General features: G+C 43.4%; 1 long non-coding RNA gene across 1 annotated transcript; it reads left to right on the top strand.

Annotated features, from left to right (window-relative positions):
• Positions 1-6,252: 6,252 nt before the first annotated feature.
• On the top strand, positions 6,253-9,305 carry LOC147217166 (uncharacterized). Its single transcript, XR_015108987.1, has 3 exons — positions 6,253-6,528; positions 8,210-8,413; positions 9,163-9,305. It is a non-coding gene; the product is annotated as an uncharacterized LOC147217166 (long non-coding RNA).
• Positions 9,306-20,217: the final 10,912 nt, after the last annotated feature.

Below are 20,217 nucleotides of genomic sequence, written 5' to 3'. Positions count from 1 at the left end.
ATAAAAGCAGCTCGGTTTTGAGGCTCTGACGTTTGTTTGCAATTCATGAACAAACCGTATTTTCCCTCGTCGCTTCACGTCCAGCTCATTCATGTGTGTCTGTATGTCCACGGTTAAGGCTAAATCACAAAGCTAATCTGCGTCTTTCAGCTCAGGAAAATTGTCAAGTGTCCTCAAGTAACTTTGAAAATGAAATAATCACCTGTTTGAGCGCCCGCATTCATCAGTCCAATCATTCAACCAATCACATCAAGTATGAATTCTGTACCGATTTTTGGCGGGCCGGATTAAAAAGAGCAACGAGCCGGATGTGGCCCGCGGGCCGTAGTTTGCCCAACCCTGATCTAAACTATGCGTTGAATGTAAACAAATCGACTCGCCGTTGCTCACAAGCAAATCCTCCGCTTTCATCCCCTTTCTTTACACGAGTGCCTTCCGGAGAGTCCCAACGGCGGCCATGTAACGCATCTAAATACTCGACGGATCGTCCGCCGTGACTCCTGCTTCCGACATGCAAAAACACAGAGGGGGAGCACAATGAAGTCAGTCATATCTCCAGTGTGTGTTGAGAGTGATTAAGACTAGGGGACATTCATTACCGGGCCGCCGCAGACACAGAGGGGCTTCAGAGCACGGCTCTTGTGTTGGACTGTTTGGATGTCCTATCCTCTTGTATCTCTTTGACGACCTCCAGCACAAGGCTCCATTCAACCAGACCGGGAACAAATGTTTCCTTATGTGGCTCGGCGTGCACGAGCTCCGGCGAAGGGAGAGCCGATCCTTTGTGAGATGGACGGACGGACGGGGATTACGGTGATGCAGCCATCCTGTAAGTGTTTGGATACCCTGCAGCTCAGGTGAAGGGATGATTTATTCACATTTAGAGATATGCAACCATTGGCGCTCTCGTTCACAAGCCATGTAGACACGTGCAAACATTCACCCTTTCATTCACGCGTCATATAGAGACGTGCAAACTTTCACCTTCTCATCAACGCGTCATATATAGACGTTCAAGCATTCATCCCCTCATTCACACGCTATGTAGAGATGTTTAAGCATTCACCCTCTCATTCATACGTCTTATATAGAAACGTGCAAACATTCACCCTCTCATTCACATGTCATATATAGATGTGCAAAAAGTCAGCCTCTCATTCACACACTATATAGAAACGTGCAAACATTCACCTTCTCATTCACATGTCATATATATATAGACATTCAAACATTCACTCTCCCATTCACACACTATACAGAGATTTGCAAGCATTCACCCTCTCATAAATATGTCATATATATATAGACGTCCAAACATTCAACCTCTTATTCACCCACAATATAGAGACGTACAAGCATTCACCCTCTCATTCACACACTATATGGAAATCTGCAAGCATTCGCCCTCTCATAAATACGTCATATATAGACGTTCAAACATTCACCCTCTCATTCACACACTATATAGAGACGTGCAAAAACATTCACCCTCTCATTCACATGTCATATATAGACGTGCAAATATTCCCCCCCCCATAAATACATCATATATAGATGTTCAAACATTCACCCTCTCATAAACCCACCATGTAGAAGCATGAAAACATTCACCCTGTCATTCAAATGTCATATATAGACGTGCAAACATTCACCCCCTCATTCACACACTATATAGAGATGTGCAAGAATTCACCCTCTCATAAATACGTCATATAAAGACGTTCAAACATTCACCCTCTCATAAACACACCATATTTAGACATTAAACAATTCACTCATTCATTTGCACGTCATATAAAGATATACAGCAATCCAATCACTCATTCACATCATGTAGTAAGTAATAATAATTATCATCCATTTTATCACAGATGCTGTACTTGACGCACAAAGACGCCGTATGGGCACATACAAAAATTCAGATTTAAAAGAAACAATGAAAACAAAAGCAATAAAAGTGGCAAAGAGGTTAGACTACATATACAGGTGATCCTCACTTTACGACATAATCGGTGAATGACGTTACAGAGTGAAGACAGGCTTTACGACAAAATGAAAATAGGCGTGGAATGCGCTGACAGCGGGGTTGTGAGTATGCGCTTATAATTGGCCTATATTCACGCAACTATAAACATTACAGAAAAAGAAAAGGTAAAATAGCTCAGTACAAATGGCATGTATGTTTGCAAATACTATGCGATAGAAATAGCCTACGGGTATACTAATGCAAAAATGAACATCAAACAAAAGAGACTGTATAATTCCCCAATATTCATGCAAATATGAACATTACAGAAAGAGAAAAGGTCAAATAATACAGAACCAATGTCCTATATGCATGCGAATAACGTGCAGTATATATGCATGCAAATACTTTGCAGTATATATGCATGCAAATACTGTGCAGTATATATGCATGCAAATATTGTGCAGTATATACTGTACATATGCAAATACAGCACGTACTGTACTGCACAAACATTGCAATGACCGCGCAAAATGTCGGCCAAGTTGTCCGTCATCAGGGTTAGCGTTTCGCTTCACGAAAAAAAAAAACGCTTAAAGACCGACCCCTATGGAAAGTAGCCCCAGAAAATGTATAGATATTTTGGAGGGAAGGTCGCTTTTTTTTGAGCAGTTTGCTTCATTCGTGTTCAATATAACAGCCAAATGTTGGTTTGAAACTGTCAAAAAATGTACATTTGTGACATTGAGTCATATAATTGAGGCAGGAGTATGTAAGCGTATACATCTGCATACTCCATTTTGAGCATTTTAGGAGAATGACGTGCGAAAAAAGTGAAACGTAACAATAGAACGAGCTTGAAATCAACATCCGTCCCGAGAGCCAGCAAGTTGGGATTACAGAGAAATTCAGAGACAATTTCGGGGTGTTTTGAGTCAGAACGTTACACAGATGGTGGCGTTGCATCCTCAGCCAGTGTTGCAGCTTTGCAGAACTACAACTGAAAGGTATTACCAAGTATTTAAAGAATTCCACATATGTTATAATAAAGTAACCCCTGCCAGATGATTCACCCCCCCCATGTTTTGGCTTTTAAAGCAGCATCAGACTATTTCTTATTTAATCTTTATGCGTGGGTCAACGAGGTATCATGTAAATGTAACAAAATGAAAATTTGGATTTAAATATTTATTTTTTGAGCATTTTATTTCAACTTTAAAATCATGAATGATCATATAAATGAAGCAACATGATTTTGTACAAAATCATCCATCCAAATTAAAAAAAAAAAGGAAAAAATAAAGAGTTTCTATATTCAATATGGATTGGAAATACTTGTCAAAATATTCAAAAAAATTAGTTTGGCGGGCTGGATAAAAAAAAGCAAAACGGGCCGGATGTGGCCCACAGGCTGTAAAATGCCCAGGGATTAATAAAGGATAAATTATTATTATAATTGCTTGGTCGCCAGTCAATCACAGGGCCAAATATAGAATACAGAACAAATACAGAACACTCACTCACTCATTCGGTGGCAATTTTCTCCAATTTTTTCCAATTAACCTGCTGCATGTTTTTTGACTGTGGGGGGAAACCAGAGAAAACCCACGCAGACACGGGGGAGCCGCCTATATATTACATACACTGCTCAAAAAAATAAAGTGAGCATTAAAATAACACATTTTGGATGAATGATTGAAATATTCTCACGAAATACTTTGTTCTTTACGTAGTTTAATGTGCTGACAACAAAATCACACAAAAATTATCAATGGAAATCAAAGTGGAGGTCTGGATTTGGAGTCGCACTCAAAAGTGGAAAAACTGATGTCGTGTCCCGAAAAAAAAGTCCAAAATTTTGATTTCAGACGTGTGATTGACTTGAAGTTATGATGTGTTGTTTAAGTGTCCCATTTATTTTTTGGAGCAGTATACAGGACTGTCTCAGAAAATTAGAATATTGTGGTAAAGTTCTTCTGTAATGCAATTAAAAAAACAAAAAATACTTCTAAAATAAAGGTACCCCTATATATAGTGCTTTTTATTACCTTTACACTTTGTATAAACAAGTGTGTAGTGTGTTGCTAATATAATCCACAAGGTGCTACAGAGAAAATTAAATTTTATTTACAGGACTGTCTCAGAAAATGAGAATATTGAGATAAAGTGCTTTATCTTCTGTAATGTAATTACAAATACAAAAATTACTTTTTCATGATATTCTAATATTTTGAGATAGGATTTCTGACTTTTCTTAAGATGTAACCCATAATCAGCAATATTAAAATAATAAAAATCTTGGAATGTTCCAGTTGATTTGTAATGAATCCAGAATGTATGACACTTTTGTTTTTGTAATTGCATTACACAAGATAAAGACCTTTATCACAATATTCAAATTTTCCAAGACAGTCCTGTATATAAATATAATATATTAAAGGAAAAGAGGACGACAGCTATGTACAGATATGAGTCATTTAGAGGCAAACAACCGTTCACATTTTCGTTCAAACGTCGGGCCATCGATACGGTGCGTGCAGGCCCCCCCCCCCCCGGCTCATGTCGTGTCACGTTTCGGGCCGAGACGCCGACTTCCGCCGCTGGTTCTTGGCCTTTCCTGTGAGAATCTGAGACTGAAAGAGAAGTCGCTCCAACGTTTAGAGATGTGCAGATAGCCGGTGTGAAAACAGGTGGCGATTTAATGGCGCGTGTGCATGAGTGTGTGTGTGTGTGTGTGTGTGTAACATTGACGGTATATTATTACAGGCTTTCCTCGGGACAGCAGGTCGACGGGCCGAAGGCTGTGAAAAGAAAACGACATAATAATCGGTTACGTTTATCATTATCGTGTCATTTTTTTAACAGAAACTATTTAAATAAAATCTTTTTTCACGTGCACGCCCCTTCCCGGCGCCACCTCGGAAACGACCGAGGTGCAAAAGCGTAACGGAGGCCGGAGAATAAACAACGCGGCGTCGCAAACGAATGGGCCTCTATGCGCTCTTTTGTATGTGGATGCTTTTCTTGGCGTGTGCGTGCGTGCGTGCGTGCGTGTGTGTGTGTGTGTGTGTGCGATCTCGGCGGTGTGTGTAGGCAGCTGGGAGTGTGGCTATGCGTGACTAGGAGAAATACACCTGTCTCTGTGCTCAGGTACGAAGGGGGAGCCGGCACGCAGGGGCCTGCCGGCTGAACAATGCTCCCTATTGTACCTGAGCTCGCACTGCTGACGCGCAGGGGAGGAAGCCCTGTGTGTGTGTGTGTGTGTGTGTGTGTGTGTGTGTGTGTGTAAAGCTCACTCCCTCTCTCTGCCTTCTCAAACATTACACGACGCAAAAAGTCAAATTATTTATAGTACGCGCAAATTGCGTTGACCGCAGGCGCCCTCAGCTAAATCCAGATTACTCTCCCTTTTTTACACGCGAGCCGCCGAGCCGACTGACAGACCCGGCGAACGGAGTCGGCTCGGTCCGAGGTCGTCCCAAAGGTCGCGGGGAGGGGAGGGTCGTCGCGGCTCGCGCGTCGTCCGGCCGGAGGGAACTCAGCCGGCGCTCTCTCGGGTTTCCAGACTTGATTTGTCGGCCAATTACGGCGAAAAACCGAACGGGAGGGAACGCCGAACATCTGCTTTGAGGAACTTTTGGTTCTGGGTTGGAGCTCGGATCTTTTCCCCCCCTCCTTCCCACCCCCGTTCTGTCGAACAGAAACTCCAGCTGTTCCCCAGCTGGGGCTGATTATCGGCTCCCATTTGGTGAATAACGTGCGGCCATAAAAGAAAAACAAAAAAAATAAACCGATCTTTTTGATCCCATTACGGTGACGGTTTCACTGGATCTCATCTAGTTATCTATAAATTCCTTTCCGTGCATGTGTGTGTGTCATAAGTGAATGTGTGTGTGCTCACCCAATAACGCAATAGGGCTTCATAAAGGTAGTATTGTTAAGTTGCGTGCGAAGCTCCTGCTTTAGGCTTTGGGTTCCCGCCCACCCCTGTAAACCACGGCCTCTTTTTTTTTTTCCTCTCCTTTTCTTCCCCTCTACACCTTCCCCTTTCTTTTTGTTACAGGTAAACATTTGATGTCCGCACGCAATCCCGGGAGTCTCCTCCCCTTGTTCTCTCCCCGACTCCCTGGCTTGGGTTCAGCATTACTCACACACACACACACGCACACACACACACACCGACGCACAGACTCAACACCTCTCGCTCTCTTTTTCTTTCTCGCCCATTTCCCTCCCCATTCTTCTGACATTCCTCTCCTCACTGACTCAGCACCTGTTTCCTTCGTCGGACAACGAGGTTTTCGATAAAGTTGGTCGTCTTCCTCCGAAAAACGTCCAACCGTTTGACGAGATCCTTCTCACGCTCCGGGGACCGGAGAGAAAAAAAGAGAAATTTACGAACAAGCCACAGCTGCGCTGAAACCAGAAGCAGAGAAAAAAAAAAAAAAGTAGCTTATATGCACGTCTGCTTTTATGCAAATTTGCAAAGACGGTCTGCCATGCCGTGTTTTTTTAGCGCGGACGCATTTTTCTTCAGGACGCATTGACACGAAACAATGCGGGTGAGTAAGATCGGAACTATTTACGGGCTCGCTTGAAGAATCGGCAGCTCCATCACGCCAAGGATGGCCAACGAGAACGAACGTTTTAAACATTGTCATCGCAATAAAACACCGCAGGGTCGGTTTAGGGTGGAAATCCACGTGGAAGCGCAGACGGCTCAGGACCGTCTGCGCAAAGAGACCCGTAAAAGTTTAATTTCACAGCTGGAAACGCGTTCGCGGCCATGTCTTATTTCGCTTCGGATCAAAGTTCTTTTTAGAAAAAAAAAAAAAAACACTCAACTTCTCAACAAGAGACCTTTGTTTGTTTCCTGTTTCCAGGAGCCATTTTCACCACTGAGTTATTATCCTGCCCCTGACAATGTCAGCCCCATAACTTCTGGGAAGTGATGACTTGAACCCGAGCCACGCTGCTGTTCTAACCTTAACCAAATGTTTGTTGTGCTGAAACCCAGCGCGGCTTAATAAAACATCTCTCTCGATGTATTTATTTCATTTTGGAAACCGGCGCTCCCGAACTGGGGTTTCCACAAACATTTAGACAGATTCAGGGCTGCACAAAAGCAAGGACTCGTGTTTAATATATCATTCGTGTGCAAATCAATGCCGCCATTTCTGGACTATTGAGCGCACCTGAATATAAGCCGCACCGGCTAAAAATAACTAAATAAATATATGTGTATATATGCTTTTTCCCCAAACAGCGCCTGTAACACAGCCGATGAAAAAGATGAAAAAGTCCATCCATCCGTCCGTGCGTTCATTTTTTTCCCCCTGATCGCTATCTTGGTTTTCCTTCTGCGCACTAAAACCGTTAAAGTCGCCTTTTTCGGTGTCGGAATTGAACGGCCTCAGAACTTCACGGTCATTTCATCGGTCCGATGTGACGAGGCTAAATGTTTCGGCGGTGTCGTTAGACCCCCCAAAAAATCCATAGATAAGCCGCATCGCCGTCTAAGCCGCAGTGTTCAAAGCATGCGAGAAAAAGTAGCGGCTAATAATCTGGAAATAACATTATATTAAGGGCGCAGCGCTTGGCGCTTTAGCCTCACATCACGAAGGACCCCGGTTGGACTTTTCTGTGTGGACTTTGTATGTTCTCCCCGTGTCTGCCCGGGTTCCTCCGAGCTCTCGGTTTCCTCCCACGGCCCAAAAAAAACAAAAAAACAGGACAGCGAAGAGTTGAACCCGCCTCCCGTCCAAAGGTAGCATTCGTTGTGACCAGTAGTAAGGTCAGCGTTAGACAATGATTGGATGAATAAATGAATACAGTGGATTTTTTTTTGCAGTATTTGAATTTATTTTTTTTTCAGGATGAAATAGCAAAATATTATTTTAGCCTAAAAAAAAAAAAAAAAAAGAGAAAAAAAAACAAATCTCTTTTGCTAAACAAAGATGCTTAGCATAGCAAACTCTCGCTCCTTCCATTGTACCCACGCCGGCTCTCATACTGAATAACATTGGCTACATAGATCCGTACCTGGCACGCTATTGGTGGATTGAGCGTTCCCCATGTTGATTGGTTCATGGAGAAAAGCCGCTGATCTTGTAGGTGTGAATGTATTTTATTCATTCATTCATTCATACTGTCATGGAGGCCATCCTAGCACTCACTGGGTTCAAACAAACAACCACTCTCACAGGCTAAGCACCCTCTTATTCACATTTCTGGACCATACAGGCTCTCCGATGAACCTCCTGCATGTTTTTGGACTGTGTGAGAACCCGGAGGAACCCCACTCAGATACGAGGAGAACACGGAAACCCCTTGGAGAAACACAACCGGAGACTGAACATCTCGGTCAACGGAGCGCGAGCCGTTTGAGCGAATCCTTCCTCAGAACGTCCGTCCTGCTGTCGACCTTCACCCCAACCGGTATTTCAGGTAGTCGGGATTCCATCTGACAAAGATACCCATCTGCAGCGCGCTTCACGCGGCGCCGGGCAAAATCAGTCTCCGTCTGGGGCAACACGGCTTGATGTATCCGCCGATGCGCTCGGCTAAAAAAATTGCACGCAAGCCAGCGGTTTATTTTTACATTTTGCGGGCGGCGTTCACTCCGAGTCGACGGATTGTGAAAGTCAGATTGTCCGCCGGGGGCCAAGGGGGGGGGGGAGAGACTACGCTCACAGAGGGAATTATTTCAATCCCCACATTGTTGTGTCTTCTGTGATAATTGTGGCCGCAGCTCTGTTTCATCGGGGGCTTTTGTCCTCCTCCAACTGGCCCAATTAGCGGCCCCGCTGAGGTGGAGTGTATTATACAAATACAAACAGTCACTGTACCAGCATGAGCGGCCCCCATGGGCTATGTTAAATGAATATTAGATTTGTTGTGCCTACAACAAGTTACCTATTGTTGTGCTGGCCTTTCTGCCGCTCTGGAAAAGCCATTCAAACAAGATAATCTGTCTGCGTCCCGTCAATGCGCGGCACTGTTTCGCCCCGTGTTTGAATGGAGCGCCGAGACAAAGGGGCCGTTTGATCGGGAATATGAAGCAATTGGTGTTCGAGAATAAGGGAATATGTTTCCGCGGTCTCAGCTGTCGGTCGGGCGGCCCCGCGTTTACGGTTCCTCCGCTTTCCACAATGTTGTCGTCTTGTTTTTTTGTTTTTTTTTCTCCACGTCTCCAGGGTCCGTCGGGAACAATAGCTTTTGTGAGCCGAGCCCGAAGGCCGTCCCGGAAGCACCGCTAGCGTGACAATCGGACGCGAGCTGTGAAGGAGCGGCTTTTTCCACACCGTCCTGCCGTCACGACGACCAAAACAAATAAACAGCCGGCCGGTGGAACTCGTAAAAACCCTATAAATAGCTTCGGAGATAAGAAATGCAGCGTTCGCGCGGTGCCGCCGCCTTTGTTTTGAAAAGCGAGGATTTATCAGAAAAGCATCACACACACACACGGGTGGACAGGTTTTGTGTGTGTGTGTGTGTGTGTGTGACTCTCCCTGTCAGCTGTTTGTAAACAGTTGTCCACGCCCCACCCGCTAATAATATGTTTGAGGTGGAAAGCAGTGCCTGCAGTGGAGAACACAAAAGCAGATGCTTATCAGGAGCTAAGGTTTACCTCTTTTATCCTTTAGCAGATAAATGCACCGCTCATATTTCACACGCATATCATAAAAAGCGCTTTTCAGCGACTTTTGACCAGATAATTACCCGACAGCTCGTAAGCGTGCAGCTAATGTGCGAAAGACAGGACCTACGCAACGTGGCCCCGATAGCAAACGTTCATTCATTATCTATCCCACTTATCCTGCTCTCGGGGTTGCTGGAGGTCTGAGGGCCGTCACAGGTTCACCGGTTCGATCGCAGGGACACATTTAGAGGCATGCAAACAATCTCACGACATATAGAGACACCCTACCGTTCATTTATCAGCACAGTGACGTGCAGTCAGTAGAGGCAGGGGAGGCCAGGCCTGACCTGTCAACGTGGAAAGAAAAAAATGCAAAATGAAAAAATACATTTTTCAAAATCGCTAAAAAAAATGCATATTTACAGGTCAAATATGAAGATGAGACGTGCGGTGACGCGGCAACCAGCTGAGCCCACTATGGATTGCGCAATGATTCTGCTAGCTGTGCTAGCATGCTATGCACTGAGACCGTGTTGCTGTCTCTGTGGATGTCACTATTAAAAAAACACTCAATATATGAACTAAATGTCCATAATTTAGCTGATGTGTTGAATGTTTTTTGTCAACAACTGTAACGTGTTTGTCGTCATCATAAGACGAGTTCAAAGAGACATGAAGTGAGGCACGCAGTAGCGGTGCCTCATTGTAGGGGGCGCCACTGATCCCAGGGATCGTTCATACGATTCGGCTACAGAATAATAGCATTAGCAATAGCAAGCTACAGTAAACAGTTAGCAAGTCAAGTGCAGCCATCCAGCTATTTTTTGCTGTATAGCTCACAAACAGTGAGGGATGAATGGAAATCTCCTGGGCAGCTTCTCAACTTTTTGGCCCTGAAGGGTCTTATTCAAACTGTTCCTGAGGTGACAAAATTGCTCCGGCCGGTGGTCACCGTTCCGGATACAACAGCGTCGGTGGAGCACTCGTTCTCGGCACCGAAAAAATTCAAAACATACAGTCGGAACAGGACCGATCGAGGACGACTGTCTTCACCGGCAGTGATTTCCATTTCCAAGTTACAGATGCTTCAGACGGAGCGGCGCATGGACTTCATTTATAAGTAAAGGTAAGAGATAATAACGTTTTTTTACATGTGCTTTTTTCTATGCTGCAGTTTGTATATGTAAAGAATGCTGATAAAATATTTTAAACAAAGCGCGTTAACTGCTTGCAATAAAATGGCGAATAAGCTACTCTGTAGGGTTCATATGTTTGTAAATCTGACATGATGACGTCACTGCCTCACCAGCCATGAACCTCACCGCACGTCACTGTGTCAGCATCGAGTCATAAAACTAATCATCCTCTCATTCACACGTCATATAAAGACGGATAATGTTCACCCTCTCATTCATGTCAAATAGCAAAACAACCGTTTACCATCTCATTCACATGACACATAGACAATCTGTAATGCAAATATTCATCCTCTCATTGACACGTCACACAGAAACATGCAGCCATTCACTCTAATATAAATAATCACCCACGCATTCATGTCGTATGGAGACCGACAACTATTCACCCTTTCATTCATATCATACATCAGCACAATCATTCACCATCTCATATAGAGACATGCCAACAGTCGCTTTCTGACTTACAAGCACGTAGAAACGTAACATTCACCCTCTCATTCCCACGTAATAAGTGGTCATACAACTATTCACCCTTTCATTCATGTCATGTAGCAAACTATCATTCACCCTCTCATTCACATGTAATATAGAGCCAACTTTCACTTTCTCATTTATAAACATAAAATTCACCCTCTCATTCATATCATACATCAGCACAATCACTCACCCTCTCATATAGAGACATACCAACATTCGCTTTCTGATTTACAAGCACTTAGAAACGTAACATTCACCCTCTCATTCACACGTCATATAGAGACACAAGCATTCACCTTCATATTCATGTCATGGAGAGATGTTCAAAAATTCATCCTCTCATTCACACGTCACATAGAGAAGTGTAAACATTCACTCATTCATCTACCAGCATAATTATACAACCATTCACCCTCTCATTCACATGTAATATAGAGCCAACTTTCACTTTCTCATTTACAAGCATGAAATTCACCCTCTCATTCACCCTCTCATCGATCCAGCGTGCAAACATTCACCCTCTCATTCACAAGACACACAGCAACATCCTGCCATTCACTCTTACGCTCCAGCATAGAGACATACAACTATTCACCCTCTCAATCACGCATCATATAGTGACAAAAACATTCACCCTGTCATTCGTGTCATGTCTCATTCAGTCATTTGGGCAATTCAGGCTCTAAAATGAATGCCGTGCGTGCGTGTTATGGTCTACAACCCTGACGGAACACAAAGAGAACATGGAGACTCCAAGATCAAAAGCACCCCTGTGGGAATCCAGCCGAGGACCTTCTTGCAGAATGGCGGGGACGTAAACATTTAACTTAGCCAAAATTAGTAAGGAAGAATGAGAATTAAATCCTTTGCGAGCAGGATTGGACCGTGGAGTCGCTTCCATCGGAGGACAAAGCGTGCAGAGATGCAGCCTCTCCGCCAGCGAGCGTGACAGCCAGGCAGGTTGACGTGGATCCCCTGTAGGCAAACGCGGTGAAATAACACCGACTGCTGCCTGAGGCCAAAGGACATCACGCACAAAGAGAGGGGACGACGGATGGGCCTTTTTTTTTTTTTTCTGAAAAGCAATTACACATGACTTATCTCCACTTTGTCTGAGTTTAGAGCTCAGAACGGCATACATCAAATCCCGTAAGAATCCGGCAGCGGAGGCGAATCTCTCGTCGCCCGGGGGACGAAAGCGCTCTGAGTTCTTTAGAAGGCGCCGACGTGCACGCTAGGATTTATGTCGCGGCGGCGAGAACCCTCCTCTCCAGCAACCCCGGACACGCACGCTGTTGATTCTGTCATGTTCGTGTAAACACACGTTCGGCGTACGCTCGGGAGGATCGGTAATGCTCCAGTTAATTGATGATGGAATGGAAACATAACACGGCGGTGCGTGAGCGCTCGTGTGTGTGTGTGTGTGTGTGTGTGTGTGTGTATGTGTGTGTGTGTTTCACACCTGGCAGCGGACACACACTGTTATTTACACTGCGATGTGTATCAGCTCAGCTGGCAGAGCACCCGTGCGCCGAACCCCAAGGTGACCTCGGCGGCCTCGCTTCTCAAATGGTGACATGCTAATGGTGTAGCATTAGCGCTTAGGTGTAGTTTTTTTTTTTGTTTTTTTTTTCACCGAGCAGGAAATATGAAGTGCAGTGAACGAACCCTCAAGAGACACAGTGGAAAAATATTTAACAGGGATGATAAGAGATGCAGATAATGAGACGAACCAAAGTCACCCGAGAGCTAAGATGAGGAAATACGACGAAGCGTACCTAGCTTCGCTGGGGCTATGGCTAAAAATGTTAGCAGCGGAAGCATGAAGACAAATAAGTCTAAGATATTACACCCCTATAAACCGCTCGAGTTCTTTCGGCAAAAATGTGCTGAATATTTGCAATAATACTTCAGTAATTTTTCCTTTTTTCTTTTGTTTAATGTTAATAAGGATACAGAATAAGAATAACTTTATTTATCCCGAAGGAAATTGTTGTGCCAGAGTTACAAGAAAAAATATGGCAATAATTAATAAAAGTAAAAAACAGTAAAACAATAAGGGAAAAAGGGAGAATAAGAAATACAAATAAATTATAAAGTGTCTTAAATAAAAAGTGAAAACTATAAAGTGTGTTAAGTAAAAGGTGAAAGATAAGGAGTGCACAAGAGTATGAAAATTATTTTACATGTAGCTATTATGAAATATTGGATATATACAGATAAATTATTACAGTTTAAATTATTACAATTTACAGTAAGTGGGTGAGTTTTTTTTCTTTTTTTGTGTGTAGTGCAGAGCTGTACATTTAACAACTTTATAGACAAATTATACTATTTAAAGTTGCAACAGAGAGTGGGGGACGCAAAATGTTTTATTCTTCCTGGGGGGACGCAACAGAAAATAACCGAGAAGCACCGATCGAAGGTGAAGCGCTCCGAAACTGCACGCCGAACGTACCCAACAGCAACATCGTCAAATGGGGCGAAAAGGGGAATATAGGGGAAATGGGGGAATCTGCGAGAGATACTTTCACTGATAACGGCCCCCTATTTCTCTCGCCTTGCACCTCAGAGGGGCCTCCGCTCTCCAGAGAGAAAGACGATACGGACGTGTGAAGGAAGGGGAGCGTAAATAGCAAACAAAAATAAACAAAAAGCTCGCTACTTTGGTGTCAACTGTGGAAAGTTACCGGCGGCTCTATTTTATTTCCTTCCATCGACTGACATTTACAGCTCCGGCAATGGACTGTTAACCCTGCGGAGGCTCTTTATGAGATCACGAGATCTGACCTTTTTTTTCTTTTTTTATTATTATTGTTACTATCGTCACGGTGACTTATTGTAACGGCTCCTCGTTCTTCCTCCCCCGGTGTTTTCTCGACGACACAAAGTCCAGAGTCTGCTGCCAACGCGCCCGAGCTGACGCGGGAGGGTTCACCGGGCCGCCGAGAAGCAGCGCAGATTAGCGAGGCCGCTGACCCCTGGCTGTTCCCGGTCTAAATGTCACTCGGTGATGAAGAAGCTGGAGAAGAAAAAAAATCATGCATTTATGTAATGGTATATAAAAAGCAGTGCTCAAAATAATGCAAGATGTGTTGCTTTGTGTTTTATGCACATGCAGTGCTTTCAGTCGTGGCTGGTGAGGCACTGACTTCATCACAATCCTTCATTTTGAAAGTGAGGAAAAAAATTAACGGATGGTTGCACTTGACTTGCGATCTCTAGCTTATGGAAGAAGAAGAAGAAGAAGAAGAAGAAGAAGAAGAAGAAGAAGAAGAAGAAGAAGAAGAAGAAGAAGAAGAAGAAGAAGAAGAAGAAGAAGAAGAATCCCGAGCGCCCCCGACCATGAGGCAGGAGAACTGCACGCCTCACTTTCTGCAGCCGTTTTATGATCGCTCAGCACAAGAAACTAGTAACACACATACAACTGTTGACAAAAATTAACACCGTACATTGGAATGTAGCTCATATAGCATATATATGTATATAAAGCATATATTTAACATTACAAAGAAAGCAATATGGTCTTAGCGCAGAGCATGCTAGCAGCCAGACGTAATTGCGCAATCTATGCTGAGGCTCGACAGTCGACGGCCTCACTGCACATTTCCTCCCAGTATTTGAACAGTAAATATAAAAAAAAAATCCTGTGGTTCAAAACTGGTTCATTTAAATGAAAAATACCTTTATAGTGCAAATTACTGATAGATAGTATAATTCTTGTTTCATATTTTTCTTTCCAAAATTAGCAAGCGAGGCACAGCCTCTCCTGCCTCCCCTGACTGCACTATCACTTTATACATTATATGCACTCATTCATTCATTACCTATAACGTCACAGGGCAAAATATAGACATACATTCACCCTCTCATTCACACAGAGATAATAAATACATCGACATGTACAACCATTCGTTGTTATTCACACGTTATGTGAAGAGATTCACGTCATGTAGACTAGCGGCACCCAACCTTTTTTGTACCAGGCATGAAAATGTTCAAGGCACGAGGGCTCAAATAACAAAAAGTTTTGTCAGTTCACAGTATTTCGTCATTTAAAATTTAATATTAAATAATGCATGGCGGGGCGGAGCTTGCATAGCTTATCATCTGTTGCGATGAACCTGTAACATAGGTAAGAATCTTGTTATTTTCTATTACATCCGGCTTTCTTTTCACTTTTGCCGTCTTATAGTTTGCTCGTTTCTTACCGAAAAACTTGTGTTTCTGGCTCATTTCTTTTTCAAGGGCCAGCTTGCGGTAGCTGGTGAGTGAAATGGCTCGGCAGAGTTGAATGCGGCAGTAATACGAAGGCGGAAACAGTCGTTTTTCAAAATAAGATCAGGAAGGTCAAATGAAAAAAATATATATCATTTGTACCGAGAAAGACTTTCTTTGCAGACCGCTACCAAATGATTGGCGGGACCGGGGATTGAGGAGCCGTGGGATAGACGCACAACTACTCACTCACTCATTCATACCTTATGTGAATACGGACAACCGTGCCATCTGTCATATTTTATTATATTATAATATAACATTATATCATAAAATTAGCTATTGCAGGTTTGGACAAAAGCCCAAGATGTTAGCAGTTGTTGTGAAACTGGTAGTAATTACACCTTGGGTTGCCGGAGGCGGGTGCAAGACTGACAACAACTGCTAAAGGCTTCAATATAACCTTAGTATAGCCAAGAGAATGATATGTTTTTGCACGGGAGAGGCGTCGGGGAAAGATTTTATACGCGCCGACCCGCAAGTCCTCCTCCCCCGACTGCATGGAAACGGATGAATCTCAGCCTAGGTGTGATGTGCGAGGGCCCCGTCCAGAGCGGCGTCTTTGTTGCCCGCAGCCGAGGCGCCCCGAGGGCCACGGCAGCGCTAGCGCGAGATACACGCTGCGCTGGAAACAAGAAAAGCCGCTCTGTTTTTGGACGTCGTCTTGGCTTTGTGCGAAGCACTGGCTGGCACACAGTCAAGATCCTGCCCCTAGAGAGGGAAGATTAATGACAGCTAGTCACGGAAAGTCTTTACAGCGGAGCGCAAAAGACGGGGAGGGATGGCGAGGCGGGTGGAAACAAAGGTGAGGAGCCGGCGAGCTAGCGTTCAGGGGCGGGTGATAAAAAAAATAAAAAAAAATTGAAAAAAACGTGAAAACGCCCACGTAATCCCAGCTGGATTACAACACCCTAATCCGGCTGATGTCCAAATGACAGCTCCGTCAGCTATCTAACAGCTCTTCGTCCGTAGAGACCGGCTCCAGACCGCCGAGAAACGGCTAATTACAAAGTTTTTGTTTGGTTAATGTCTAGACATTACACGTATTCCCTGCGCCGTAATAACAGCCTGACACGCCGGCGTGCTCATTGTTTTCCCCGGCCGGGGGTTTTATTGTGCAAAAAGCTGTGCGAGGAAAGCAAACAGCTGCGTGCGCGTTTGTGAGGCGAACAGTCGAGCATCGTCTCCGAAGTTGAATAAATTGAACGGCGCCAAGTTTAATTCGTCGAAGCCGAACCTCCGAAAAAAAACAGTCCCGAGCTCCGGAGCAGCAACAGGTCAGCTTGAACTCGCTCTCTTTCCCCCGACCGCAGAGTAGATGACCTCACTCGCTTTCTGAAAAAGTTCCTAAAAAAACCTCGGTCTTTAAATCATAAAGGGGAAATAAAAAAAAAGGGGGATTCTAATTAGCAGAGACAAAGGAAACGGGCCCTTAGCATGTTTTCCAACGCTGCTGACTTCATGCCAGACACGCAACGCGACGAGTTCCCTCATCAGAACATGTGGTGGAGAGCTTTGTTTTTCATCGGGCAAAACCTGAGCGGAGAAGAAGTCAGGCCGGGTGACAAACGATATTTCCCTGATTTTTAGGGGGGTTCGCTGTAATTCTGGACTATTGGGCGCACCTGAATATAAGCCGCACCGGCTATAAATAAACAAATAAATATACTGCTCAAAAAAAATAAAGGAAACTCTTAAACAACAGTGTGTAACTCCAAGTGTGATCCAACGATTACATCATCGTTGGATGGCCCTGTTGTGTGTTTTTATTATTTACTATTTTTATTATTTACTATTATTTTGAGTGCGACACCTGAGGGCTATTATTTTGAGTGCGACACCTCCAATTTGATTTTCATTTGATCATTTTTGTGTGATTTTGTTGTCAGCACATTCAACTATGTTAAGAACGAAGAATTTTTCATTCATTCAAATCTAGGATGTGTTATTTTAGTGTTCATTTTATTTTTTGGAGCATTGTATATGTGTATATTTGTAGGCCGCACTTGTCGGTAAGCCACAGGTGTCCACGTTGTAACACGAGATAGATGTTATTTTTTAACTTTTGATTAAATACATACCAGTCGCCTTCTTCTTTTCCTTTGGGCTTTTCCCTTCAGGGGTCGCCACTGCGATTCAACCTTCTCCATCTGACCCTATTCTCTGACTAGCTTGATGAAAAAGACTAATAATAAAAAAACACAAGGAAAAGTACGTCCGTCCATTCATTTTCTATCCCTGCGTTGTCCTATTCCAGCTGATCGATATCTTGGTCTTCCTCCTGCACACTAAAACCAATAAAGTCGTCTTCTTTGGTGTCAGAATTGAACGGCCTTGGAATTCATTGGTCATTTCATTGTTCCGATGCGACCGGGAAAAATGTGTCTGCTTGGGGTTCCTTGGGGTTCCTTGGGGTTCTCCGAGTTCCAAAACATGCAGGAATTGCCGAATTGCCCAGACGTGTGAATGAAAGACTGAATGTAAGTACTGCAGAACCTCGGCCTACAAATTTAATTTGTTCTTTGACTCAGTTCGCAAACTGAAATGTTCACGAATCGTTTCCCAATGAAATGAATGTGAACCACTGATCCGTTCTCCGACACCAAAAAAAAAAAACATACTGCACTCTTTAGAAACCTTTTTACAGGTTTATTTGTGACAAAAATACCAGAGGAATTAAAAATAACCTTACTTATCACTGTTTCTGGTGTTCTTTCTCTTCCTGCCAGCACTTGTACTCTGTGTTTCCTCCACTAAATCACCAAAAGTGAAGCCTTCTCACATATGAGACTCTTGCTAACGCTAATGCTAATGCTAGCGCTATCTCCGGCAAGCTGTCTTTCATTCATCCAAACGAACAAAAACTTCTCTTCCTTAATGTAGTCGTCCCCTTTAGCCACATCAGGCGTCTTCAGTCCATCTTTGTTCTTCGGGATTGTTTAGATTGTTGACTGAGTCGTGTCCTAGTGCTTGGAGAACTCTGTGAAACCATCACGGCTCTCATGTTTAGCTCTTATTACCTGCTTCGGGTCAAGTGGAATTCTTAACTTCCTCTCAGCACTGCTAACACTAGCATTTTTAACCTATTTGGGATCCATAATAAGGCATAGCTTGAAAAGCACAAAAAAGATTTATAACAGGAGAACACACCCATGAACGATGTAAACAAGCACGGTAGCACTGTTGCTATGCTACAGCGCCTGTGAGTTTGTTTGTCTGTTTGTACGTTTGTTCGTATTCAAGATTTAATCGAAACTGTTCGTCGAACGATTTTTTTGGTCATTTTTTTGCCGCGCCTCCGGGTGAGCCCCGCTTCTCGGCCGACGCCGACACGTCGGCATCAAGTGCGTGATAATCGGGATGGATGATAAATGAATCATGGATGAATCGCTGCCAAGCCATCAGGTGACTGGCCTGTAACACAAGACCGCCTTCAACCTCCGGGTCAGTGCAAATATGTTCCAGGAGAATCCAGAATAAGATGCATGTAATGTCCAGTATAATCGGTCACGCTCACGCAGGGTGACGCACTTTTCCCCGATCTTTTTCCCGACCTCGGAGGAACAGCGCCAAATCCCGCTCCGACTGCGATTTTTAAAACGTCCAACGGGCTCAATCACGGCCGCGCTAGCATCGTAAAAACTCCCAACTTAAATCCGTCGCCGTTCCAGACTTTAACTGTAAAACAAAAAGAACGCCGGTTTTCCTGAACTGAACCCCTGATATCATTTCTCTGAAAATGCTCATGACTCATCAGCGAGCAGAGAAAACCAAACATTGGAACGGCGTCCTGCTTTGTGCAGCTGCTGGAATCCTGGCGGTGAAGCGGGTCGTTGCTTCAGATGAAACGCGCCATTTGAAGTCCTTCAAGTCTTTTTTTTAAGCTGTTCTTTTTAAGTCTGTGGGAAAATGTCAAACGGCTGTGCAGAGCTTCTGCTCGGCCTCCAGCCTCGCAGGCGCCGCCACCTTCACCCAGTGAGGTCCTGCTGTCTTCGTATATACAGGACTGTCTCCGAAAATGAGAATATTGTGATAAAGTTCTTTATCCTCTGTAATGCAATTAAAAAAAAAAAAAAAATTACATATTCGTGATATTCTAATATTTTGAGATAGGATTTTTGAGTTTTCTTAAGATGTAAGCCATAATCTAATATTAAATATCTAATATTAAAGCAATATTAAAATAATAGGCTTGCAATATTTCACTTGATTAAAGAATAAGAATAAGAATAAGAATAAGAATAAGAATAAGAATAAGAATAAGAATAAGAATAAGAATAAGAATAAGAATAAGAATAACTTTATCTATCCTGAAGGAAATTGTTTTGCCAGAGTTTCAAGTAAAACAAAACAATAATAAATAATAGTAGGAAATTGTAAAAAACTGTAAAAAAATACAAATAAAACTATAAAGTGTCAAAGTCAAGGCAATAAAGTGTTTTAAGGTCTGAAGTACAAAGATTTGATTTTTTGTAATGAATCCAGAATGTATGATATTTTTGTTTTTGTAATTTCATAACAGAAGATAAAGAACTTTATCACAACATTCTAATTTTCTGAGACAGTCCTGTATATATATATTCTGCTCAAAAAAATAAAGGGAACACTTGGTGGAGCGCCAAGTAACATCTGATGGCCCCCAGATGACCAAAGTA

This window comes from Fistularia commersonii, chromosome 28 (assembly GCF_037954325.1).
Source record: "Fistularia commersonii isolate RoL2024-O1a breed Wild chromosome 28, RoL_Fcom_v1.0, whole genome shotgun sequence".
NCBI classification, from domain to species: domain Eukaryota; kingdom Metazoa; phylum Chordata; class Actinopteri; order Syngnathiformes; family Fistulariidae; genus Fistularia; species Fistularia commersonii.
Note: the sequence above shows the minus strand (reverse complement) of the source record. Positions and strands in the feature narration are given on the sequence as shown.